The following is a 12,590-nucleotide window of genomic DNA, read 5'->3' as shown; positions in this document are numbered from 1 at the left end:
ATTTCTTGAGATCCACTTGTAGAATACAGGTGTATGTGCGGCAATTTCCATCCGATACTAAAAAATGCAAATTGCGTTCACTTTACGTTCCTTGATGAATCAGGCCCTGTGTGAGTAACATTACTGTTATATGGTTTTATTACAATTCTGGTCTAAAGTCACATTTATGGACTGACGTTTACTTTTAAATATTCTGTGTGACTCATGTTGTTAATAGTTGAACTATCCCTATCACTAACTTACATACCACTTCAGTAACTAACAGGTTATTACTAAGTATAGATTTACTAAGCAGCGGTTTAGTAATGGTTTTTGGCACTTTGATGTGTGGTTTGAAAATTAATTAATTAATAAATACTTACCTGAAATGAAAAGCAATCTCTGATGGGCGACACGGATCTCTCATGAGGAGCACCTGACGAGAAATGAGTTAATGGCGAACCAACGTACTTAAAAGCCGAGCAACCTATCAGGAATGGGCTCTTACATCGCTGATTGGCCAGCTTTTAAGTAGGCTACCTCACCAGTGATTAACTCATTTCATGTTGGATGCTCCTCTGATAACGGCCCGTTTCTTCCATTAGGTTTTTATTATTCCCCATATGTATTAGTCGAATTAAGGAAATAATATTTCAGCCAAGTATTTATCAGCATTAAAATTAAAATGATGAGGACAATAATAATGGAAGTATTAATGTGACAATATTAGTTATTTAGTTTATGATTAATTATTTTATACAAAGAGAGCACTAAGTTTTATTATTTATTGAAAGCGGTACTACTGTAATTTATTAGGGGGCAGACACTTGTACTGCACACTTTCGGAACTACAAGTGATAGTATTCACTGTTGTCATCTAACCAATCAGAACAAAGCCACTCTGGATTGGTTGGTTGCGGGCGCTGCCCCCGGCGTGTCGGTCACATTTTGGCTCCATTGTTGTTTTTTCTATCCTCTGGATTTACCTGGAACAGAAGAAGAAAGAAGAAGATCTCTATGGAATTAGGAGTCGGGGGCTATTTTTGCTCATCGCACCCAAAAATTACTGAATTAATGGGCTGTTAAATATGAATTCAATCCTCACAATCACTGGCTGCATTTTTTACAGTGATATACTTTAATAATAATAATAATAATAATAAATCCGATAAGGAGGGTGACAGACAAGTGATATTGCAGGTGACAGAATAACCTACCTTCAGTTTAACATCTGGATTCGAAGCTTTATCCAGTAGTACCCTGGGACATTGGTAAAGATCTGCACATTCTGTGACTGCTTCTCTTCATCTGTTCCATAGCAGCACCTGCACTTTTATTCTGAATCGTGTTATTTATATGTGAGGTTATTTTGTCTAGTCTGATAAACCAACAATATTTTAAACATATTGCCTACATTTATTTTTCTTTCAATTTTTTTTAGCCCAAAACAATCCCCCTGTAACAAAAGAACACCAATCCTTAATCAAAGGTGAAATATCCTTCAGTATCCTAAAGATCATTACATTAAGAGCCAACTGTACAGAATTCATCCAGTAAGTGAATCCCCACAGAGTGCACCACAGCAGAAGGAAATCCATAGGAAATACTGTTACTACGCAATAGTTCAAGTAATTGTTTTATAAGTTTAATCAGAAAAAGGAAGAGAACCATCTCATGAACGTTTTACTATATGAATGATGTTTGATTTGAATATATTTTGTTGATTGTAAACAGTGTTGTACTATTATTATATTTCTTTTTTTCATATTATAAAGGGTTTCATCGTTTAGATTTTTTGAAGATTGCCTACACTTTAATTTGAGTATTTTTTCATTTTATCACTTTTTTTCACCAATTGTCACGTGAGAGCTTGATAGCGCCTAATAATTTCTTTTACTTTTTTTCACTACTAATACTTTAGTAATAATGAAGAATGTGTACTTCCTATGCTGGACACTAGAGGGTGCTGTAGGTACATTTCTAATCACACTGACACTGCTGACACCCAATCCACAATGTATCTACAAATGTTATTATTTTATTTATTTAGTGATTGTCATTTTTAGTACTTGACTGTCTAGATTTTAACTGTACTGAGGTAATTGCTATTGGAGGCAAATGCTGAGTATGTTCATGTAGGAAATATGTGTTCTCTGTACACAATGATCTATGGCCTCCTGTTTTAGCTTAAAATATCACATCTGCACATTATAAATACTAGGAGCGAGTGTGATCATTATAAACATCCTATAACTGGAAATATCAGGTTATTGAGCTGTAGAGAAGATGATTAGGTCTCATCATAAGAAGGACAGAGGCTCGGACAGCCGAGTGCGTCGTCTCTCGGACAATTCTAAGCCCCAATCCTCATTCCTTCCTCACCTGATATGTTCTAAGTTTATATAAATGTTCTGTAACATAATATCTCCTATTTTCTGCAGATTAAAATGAGCAGAAATCTCCCTGGATAAATCACATCACAATTTAGGTACAGTATAATTAGGTACATCTATGCAGGAAATGTGTGTGGAATTGGACAGACCAACTGTAAAACTGTAACAATACTCTTACATTAAATAAACAAAAATACGTTAACTTGTTTAATTGATGCATGTTATGTTTTGAATAAATTAATTTAGCCACAAATACATTATTTATATATGTAAAGAAGACCACACTCTCCTTATCTCTGCTTATCTGACCTCATCAGAATTAGCTATACAACTATTACCATACCTAGAAAATACATCATCTTTTTATTTATAAGTTTAGCAATACTTAATTTATTAATCATTTCATAATAACAAGTGATGATTATATTTGTATAAACATCTTCACTGTTTTTATTAAGCTGTATAAATATTTGTACATACAGATTATAATGTAATAATAGATCCAGTGCACAGTTTCATCTCCATAGTTGTAAAATAATATTTTTTGCAGTTTACAACTAGACTCAAGTGCTCATTTCTCTGAAAACAGCCCTGGTTTAGAAGGTGGGATTATATTCTGTGTTACAAAAAGAGTTTGAAAATCAGTATTACATAATTGTTAAATATTTTATGAAGAAGTAGACATAGGAGCTTTTAACATGAGCATTGTTATATTAATTTCTGTATAAACAGTGCTATCATTGCTTATAATTCTGATGTCATGTGACGGTCTCCCGTGTCAGGCCCGGTCTCATATCAGGTTTCATGCATTCAGAATATCTCAGACTCGCTTTACAATTGACTGTCAGCTCAGTCGACACTTGGTTGGGGGCTCGGCGCTGCACCAGTACCCGGGGACAGTTATGGTCATGGTTAACTTGAAAACTTGAATGTGACTTGAAACAGACTGGATCAGGGTAGGACCCTTTGAAACTGTACGATCCCACCATACACCATCTGATATGCCCCAGGGGTGCTACCTTGTGACCCACGGGACTTCACTCCCAATTATGTATTAAAAGGGAGTTACACCCTCCCCCATTAGACTAATTGCCCACAGTCACACCCTGGGGGAAACACTATTCTAATCACACTCCCCCAAACCATGCCGATAGACACACTCACACTATGCAGTCATTATGTACAGTGATTCAGAGCAGCAGACAATTTTATGTCATCAATGTAAATTGTGTCATCCCGCAAATCATACATCATATAAATAAACCATTTACATCATCTAATAAACTTTGGTTATCAGTATAAAACTATACAGATCTCACTCCAGTTTCTCCATAAATTAATAGCCATAAATAAATGATATAGGCTACACACTGAGTCCTTGGTTGCTCTCTGTTACTCGGCAGTCCTAATAAAACTATTTGTAAAACAAGTTACAAATCTCCAGCTCAAAAGATCGTGAACTGGCTTCTTTTACACACATAGTTCAGTGTTTAATTTAACTTGAAACTTTTAACTGGAACAAATGAACCTGCCTATGTCTGTCTAGCTCCCCCATTCTCCTGGGTCAGAGAAGACAGATGTGAACATTGGAGGAACCTGTGCAGGAAGTCTAGGAGTGATGGGTGGGAGCCAGCTGTGTTGGACAGAAGCATTGCTGCGATAGACTACCTGTTTAGTAAGTACTATTATACCCCATTCATACTGCACCAAAATCCCGGGTTTTTCCCGGGGCGAGCTCAAACGACCCAGGTCTTGGTGCAGTATGAATGGTACAAGTCAAAAATCCCGGGTCTAAAAACCCGGGTTTTCAACCCGGGATTTATCGAGGGGTAATTCCCGGGTCGGACCCGGGTTGCCTGCACTATGAATGGTGCAACCCGGGTTTTTCAACCCGGGTTGCACAGAAAACAAGATGATTGGCTGTCAGCCTGTCTCGAGGATTTAAAGCAGGAGAATACAAAGAATGTATATGAAAAGAAGGGCAGTTTACAGAAATTTTATTAATGGCTATTACATACATAAATATACCATTGGGTATACATGATTGGAGATATATAGAGAAGGCATACCATCACTATTGTAATTTTTTATATATATAAATCATGCTAATAGATAGAGTATATTTCCCTTTAAATGAGCTAGTAAAATCTTTGTTGCCAAACACTATGGTTGATCGATGTACAAATCAGCAGTCCACATCATCAAGTCTAAGGTTACTTATCCTGATTAAAGTGCAGTGCTGTGTATTTATTTGGGTGTCTGATGTAGCTGATATCCCACATTACAGAGGTACAAAGTCTGGGAAATACTAGTTATGTGAAAGGAAGCAAAGTTCAGGTTTTTCTGCCAGGATTTAAACACTGGAGCAGCATCCAGTCTTCATTTTTCAGCCAATGAAAACTGCTCTGGTGATGACTCCCACAAATTGCCAGGGCACAGACTTGTGCAGTATGAATGGGGTCAACCCGGGAAATTCCCGGGTCCGAGGTGCAGTATGAATGGTGTTTCTGAGCTTGGACGCTCTGAGCCCCGGCAAAAACCCGGTTTAAAAAACCCGGGATATTGCCGGGGCGGCAGTATGAAAGCGGTATTAGATGAGGCCCGTTCAGAGTGGTGCACTCACCTTGTGAAACTCCACCCCCCCCCCTTTCCCTACAGCATCACAAGCTTTGGTGTACGAAATATGGGTCATCTTCACTTACTTCTTTCTGGTAACGCGGTTTTCCCTGATCCCCTGCTTCGGCGCGGACACGTAAGGAAGTGCTCTGAGCCAGGCCAGATCCCAGCTTGGTGAGTCAGATATTTGATGTGTGTGTTTCTCTCTCTCTAGCTCCTCCCACTTTACTTCCCCCTTGTACATTTGTTGAACATACCATTCCAAAACTGCGGGAATTAATATGGAGTTGGTCCCTCCTTTACTGCTATAACATCCTCCAATCTTCTGGGAAGGCTTTCCACTAAACTTTGGAACATGGCTGCAGGGATTCACATCCACTCAGCCACAACAGCCTATGTGATATTGACCACTGATGTTGGGCAATACGTCTTGGCTCACAATTGCCTTTCAATTCATCCCAAAGGTGTTCGATGGGGTTGAGGTTAGGGTTCTGTGTAGGGCAGTCAAGTTCTTCCAAACTCTGTAAACCATTTTTTCATGGACCTCACTATGTGCACGGCGGCATTGTCAGGCTGAAACATTAAAAGGCCTTCCCCAAACTGTTGCCACAAAGCTGGAAGCACACAATTCTCTAGAATGTCATTGTATGCTGTAGCAGGAACATTTGCCTTCACAGGAACTAAGGGGCCCAGGCCAAACCATGACAAACAGCCCCAGACCATTATTCCTCCTCCACCAAACTTTACAGCTATTAGTAGTCATTCAGGTAGGAAGCATTCTCCTGGCATCTTCCAAATCCAGATTTGTCCATCGGGATAGCCCGATGGTGCAGCTGGATTCGTTACTCCAGACAATGCATTTCCACTGCTGCAGAGTAGAATGGCGGTGTACTATACACCACTCCAGTTGACGGTTGGCATTGCACACAGTGATTTGAGGCTTGCGTGCGGCTGCTCGTCCATGGAAAGCCAACCCATGAAGTTCCCAGCGAACAGTTCTTTTGCTGACGTTGCTTCCAGAGGCAGTTTGAAACTCGGTAGTGAGAGTTGCAAGTGATAACAGGTAATTTTTCCGAGCTATGCGCATCAGCACTGGGTGCTCTGGTTGTGAGCTTGTATGGCCTACCATGACTGAGCTGTTGCTCCTAGACGTTTCCATGTCACAATAACAGCATTTAAGGTTGACTGTGGCAGCTCTATCAGGGCAGAAATTTGACGAACTGACTTGTTGGAAAGGAGGCATCCTATGACGGTGCCACGTTGAAAGTCACTTAGCTCTTCAGTACGGCCCATTGTACTGCTAATGTTTAACTAAGTGTAAAAGGGTTATTAGGGTGAATGGGGTTTTAATCTCCCTAATAATCTGGCAAATGTATGGATGACCATTTAATAACGTTAATTATGCAGCCAACTCCTCGCAAATGTACTTCTGATTTAACCTAAGAAATATAGTTCTTATTTTACCTTAAATCCACAGGATCAATATTCATATAATAGCTTATGCTTATCTCTTCAAGATTAACCAGAGACAAGATATATTTTCATTTAAAACGTGTTGTATTATTAACATTCAAATTGTAAATCTTATGTATATATTATAAAACAGTATACAGTGTAACAATATATTACACAAAGTATAGATTTTGGTGCAATACATTACATTCCTTGCCTGTTATATAACTATATGTGTCATTGTGTGTGTGTTTTGACTAACTATTGTCTAAAGGTGTATGTGTGTGTGGGGGTAGGGGGGTTCCTGTGTATGTGTGGGAGGGGGACACACAGGAAAGACTTCATTCATCTCACATGTATACGGTTACCATTTATTCTCCTATTATTTCATTTCACTTATCTCAGTCAAAGTCCAACAGCCATTATTCACTATCCAGATTCCCTTCACATGGTAGCTTCTAGATCACCTTCATGTTGCCATATTAACTGTTTCAATTTCTTCAGCAATAAATCGCATTATTTCAAAGTTTTTCATTACAAACTACCCTTTAACAATCTGACCACTTCCTGAACAACACTATCAATGAGCAGGGTTCAGTTCTTAAACCTCTAATAATATACTTGTAAATCCAATATAAATATCTATTTTACACAAAAGACATCTATTCTAAATATCTTTTGCAACAGTCACAAATGCTACAATTTAAATCAACAATCCATCCTAAATATAACAGGAACTCCAGGAATTGTACAGTATTACAGGAGTCAACACATTGTCAGCCATCTATAACCACATGTACTTGTAATGGCCTAATTTACTGCCAATGCAACTTTCATAGCAACAGGGCCCAGTTCTTATTAGACTACATAATCACATACAAATCAGATTAACACCATATAACTACCTATTTTATATCTACACAGCATTGCAGCTTTACTACAAGACATGCAGTTATGTAACACTATTCATACCAAACCAATGTCTAACTTTAAAAACCAACACAAGCTCCAAATAACTCTGGCACTAACATCATTTTATCTGAACTCAGACAATTCCATACACATTTTCCATCTGTATACAAACTTCCATATCTCAGCTATATTCTAACCAACGACAAATGATCATTCATTCTGACGTACTCTATCACATATGCAGCCAGATTCGACCACCTTATATTCATTTAATTCAAAACTCCAGTATAACATTTTCCTGCTAGCCAGGGCTCCCCAGGTCCCAAGCAACTTACTATCCAGCATGTCCAACTAGGAGCCAGGGGCGGATCTAGAGAATGGTTATACCCTGGGCGATTTAGGGGGGGGGGGGGGGGGCGATTTAGGCCCTGCCCCTTTCTGACTTTTGAGGCTGCCGGCGGCTGCACACTATGTGCAGGTCCTCTCGGCAGTGACAATGTGCTGCCCGGCTGCTCTGATTGTGTTTAAAACACAATCAGAGCAGCCGGGCAGCATACTGTCACTGCCGAGAGGACCTTTACATAGTGTGCAGCTGTCGGCAGCAAGCCCCCGCTAGGGTGGGCGATTGCCCCGGTCACCCCCCCCTGGATCCATCACTGCTAGGCGCTGTCTGCATGTCTTATCAGCAGGGCACCAAGAGACACTTTGTGCTCTTTGCTACATAACATAATACCTTTCTACTGGGCAGAGTTTACCTTTCCATAGAAAGGGATCGCAGCCTTTCACATGTTAATTTGACCAACTGCTCAAGACTTGTATCTCAGGTATTCACAAGTTCCATACTAACAGGTGGGGGGAGGGATTGTATGTGCAAACTCACTGTCCTCATTCAACGATGGCTTAATTCTGATATTATGTTATAAAATGAAATATAAAATAATAGATTATTTATATACTCTTCATCACTATGGATATTACATGGCTATATGCATGTTTTTATGCACCTGCTATCAATGGGTGTGGATGAAATGGATTAGAAGGGGGTCTATATACTTATGGCCATGAAGTGTATATATCAATGTGTGCGTTTTACAGTACTATTCTTGGTTCACTTTTAAGCCAGAGTGTTATGGGTTCTGAAATATTCTTTTATTTTTTTTAGGGAACCCAAAATCCTAAAGTGACCCCTGCCCATTATTAAAGTAATTATATTGTTTTCAAATAAGCATTGCCCAATCAATTGTATTGTGTTTCTAACGCACAAAGTGATTTATTTTAGCAGATGTAAATAGTCAACAGTTCAATACATTATTATATTATGATACAGTATAGTACAGCCAATACCAAAAGATACATACCGCGCTCGTATTGCATGCACTTCGCTACGCTCCCACGGGACACAGTGAACAGTATATCTCTATGGAATACTGTAATCAGAGTAGACTGAATACTGGGAGCGCAGCTATGATCATATATACACATTCAGTGTTACAGAGAACAATGCAAATGACGTGGCTTGCTTCCATAGGTCCAGACCTCGGGCGGGTCCAGGGTACACAGGTCATAGGCTAGTTCAGACTGAGGAATCCAAAGGTGGGGGTCGTCTCTCCAGGGGATGTGCTCCAGTTACAATGAGTTCATTAGCATTTCACATTCTGATATCAATCTGGCTATTTATTCCCTAACATCAATAACTAGAGTATGCAATATGCGATCTCTTCGGCGATGGAACCGGACAGCTGCTGATGAATAGGGGTTTAATATGATACTAGACATTCTATAACCTAAACCTTAAATATCACTGAATTGCACATGTAATCTTATTATATAAACTAATAATAAACCAAATACTAGCTGCTCATAAATTACAGTGTAACGGAACCAATATGAATATGAATTATATAAATAATTAAATGTTGTAATGCAAGTGTGTCCGTGCGTATTTTACCTTGCAATCGCCGTATGCCACGTGCAGCGTGGCATACTGAGTGCAATCGACCAATAAAACAATATTAACCAATATACTTTCGTTCATTTAATTATACGACTTCGATACCATAGTCATTATATTATATGTAACCCCCTGTGTGTGTGGTCCTGGGGTGCATAGAGGGGTATTGCACTTTCCTTTGCCCCGGCTGTCAGGCGCCGTCCCCGCTGATCCTCCTTCAGCTGGGGAACGGACGCCCTCCTTCCTTCCGGCCGCAAGCGCTCTGTTGCTAGGCAACAGACGCGCTGCGGCGTCTGCCTCAGAGGCTTGTCGGGCGCATGCGCCCTGCCTCGTCCCATTGCTTAGCAACGGGACGCTACCTGTCCAGCGGGATCCCCGCCTCCTGGCTCACCCAATCGTTCTACAGCCTGTCCTATTTAAACCTGGCTCTGGCGCCATTAGGGTGCCAGAGTAGCAGGTTCAATCCTAGTGTTCCTGGTTCTCCTGCTCCTGATTGTGCTCCCAGCATTCTTGCTATACTGTTGTGACCCGGCTTGGCGACTACTCCTTCTTCTGTGTGACCCGTTTATACTGTGACCTCGGCTTGGCGACTACTCTCTCGGATTCTCCCTGGTACTGTTTATTCCTGATTGGCTCGACCCGGACCGTCTGACCCTTCTACACTACACCGGCAACTGGCTAATAGGACTGCGACCGGCGTACCCTGTGCAGCGAAGTCCAAACCTCTTTGCGGGGGTCCCTGACAAATACCAGGGGTACGTTAGACTCCGCACCTATTAGTTTAGTAGCGCTAATACCGGTTAGTGTCCTGCTATTGTTATCCTCAAAAGGCTAACGGCCTGACACCGGCTAGCTCTCTGGCTTGGGCATAAATGATTAGAGGGTTCCTGCAGATGCAGGTTTTCAGCAATGTGTCTTTGAGGTGTTGGGACACAGGTGTGGTATCTTAGGGTGCAGTGCAAACAGATGTCTCCATGATCTGAGTACCGGACCATCTCGATAATATACATTTTTTTTTACACTCCCCTTCACTCCAGCACGACACCTGAGTTGCAAATTACCATAAAATAAATATGTCCATCTTTCTCACCCCAGCGCAGTTACTCACCCTCCTCTGTGGGGGCCTTATCCCTGGGGCTTTAACACACGCTCACTGTGCTCTATCTGTCCCTCCTGGGATTCTCACACTCACTGCGCAGTCTCTGACGCCGTCTCCGTCCGGTGTTCTCTCAGCCTCGCTCTTACTAGTGTCCTCTTGCAGCTGGAAATAAAGAAGGACGAGCTGTCCAGGAAGATGCGTCACATTGAGGAGTTGTGTAACATGTCTGATCCAGTGACTGTCTTACAGGAACCAGACACAGGTGACTTGTGTGATACTGAGGACAGAGAGAGACATGATGACCAGGTCCATGGTGTAGGAGATCTGGGTGTGGGTCTCATCTCTGGGAAATTACACACATTATCTGATATAATAACAGGTATAAATGTATGTTTATATGTACAGGAAGCTACAGACATATTACTGGATGTAAACACAGCTGGTAATAATATACATATATCAGGTGACAGGAAAACTGCATCTGTGTCAATAAACCAGAAACGTCCAGAAACACCAGAGAGATTTCAGTATAATCAGGTAATAAGCACCAGGAGATTTTCCTCAGGGCGACATTACTGGGAAGTGGATGTCAGTAAATCAGGATGGTGGAGGGTAGGGATGTGTTATCCCAGTATAGACAGGGGAGGAGATCAGTCACTCATTGGCTGTAATAATAAGTCCTGGGGTTTGGGTGGGGGGTGGAATTATCAGTATACAGTGAGACATAACAGTAAAGTGATCCAGTTACCTGACAATATTCCCTATGATAGAGTGAGGATATATCTGGATTATGAGGCTGGACAGCTGTCCTTTTATTCTCTGTGTGACCCGATCAGACACTTACACACCGTCACTGCCACCTTCACTGAGCCTCTTCATGCTGCATTTTATGTATGGGGAGGTTGTATAAAGATATCTGGGTGATCAAGAGTTGGGGGTAATCTGCCCAGAGACTGGTGACATCACAGGGAGGGGAAACCGGTTGGTACCATTTAGCCAATAGAATGAGCAGTGGGTGGAGCTACAGCTGAGCTTCTCCCATTTTGGTATATTATAAACATTATTTATAAATATATAAATATACATGTATGTGGGTGTTCCCCATCTCTAAGTCACTGATAGCTGTGATTGGCTTCAGTAACTGTCTGTCAGCCAGTGTATACCCTATTAGTCAGTGCTACGCTGGCTCCTATTTGCTGTAATGTTTGCAGGGGGGTGAATGGGGTGTGGTCTCTGTAAATCTTCTGGAGGAGAACAGTTATCCGGGTGTGATATATGTTTCTTTATTGTGTTCAGTAATATCAATATCTTACCAGGAAAATGACCCATCACACATATTGGTAGATAGTGTGTTATATTAGTGTAACCTGTAACACACTTAGTGGGGGGGGTCACTATCAACCTGATTGTCACATTGTTTGTAAACAGCTTAATCACCCAAAACTTTCTCCAAATTATTTATTTCTACAACAAACCTCTGGGAATTCAAGACTTTGGTTCTTACATCATACAAGATGACTTGGACTACAACTCCCAGCATGCCTCACTGCTTAGCTGTAGTAACATGATATTTGTCTGAATCACACAAAGTAATTATTATTATTTTATCTCCATTATAAAATTGCTCATTATACAGTGTTCCCTCTTTTTTCAACTCCCTTTATTACAGCACCTTTAAGCTGGTATTATAAAGAGGGAGCATTGTACCTATAGCTGTGTAAGTAAAGTCACCTTCAGATGTGCGCAGTGTGGGAGGGGTTAATGGGGCGGATTCAGTTCACCGCGAGGTCCCGTAGGGGCCTCTCACGATGACATTCTGCTGTGTAGGTCATAGAGGTGCGAGCAAACATGTGCGGTGAGATCTCTATGGTAATAACCGGTAGTGTGCGCAGCCGCTCATCGTGTGAGGCCCCTACATGACCTCGTGATAAAGGTACGTAGCCTAGAGAATGTACTAGAGAAGGCTGTGAAGGGTTTTCTGGGAGTAGGGAAGAAGAGTAGGAATAAATGTTTAGCTTTACTATGCTCAATAATAAATTCTTTTATCTGTTACACACCGGGGTATGACATATTACATATAACTATCACTTTTGCATTTGTAGGGGTCAATAGCTGTGTATGGCCTCCTAGGCTCCCCCTTGTTATGAAATAAACACATGTTTGGTTATTAAAAATAAACTTTATTACC

At 40.9% G+C, this 12,590-nt stretch overlaps 1 long non-coding RNA gene across 1 annotated transcript in view; it reads right to left on the bottom strand.

Annotated features, from left to right (window-relative positions):
• Positions 1-12,590, bottom strand: part of LOC142142755 (uncharacterized) — a 258,356-nt gene that overhangs the window by 56,929 nt on the left and 188,837 nt on the right. The window lies entirely within an intron of this gene.

This window comes from Mixophyes fleayi, chromosome 3, assembly GCF_038048845.1.
Source record: "Mixophyes fleayi isolate aMixFle1 chromosome 3, aMixFle1.hap1, whole genome shotgun sequence".
Classification (NCBI taxonomy): Eukaryota; Metazoa; Chordata; class Amphibia; order Anura; family Limnodynastidae; genus Mixophyes; species Mixophyes fleayi.
Note: the sequence above shows the minus strand (reverse complement) of the source record. Positions and strands in the feature narration are given on the sequence as shown.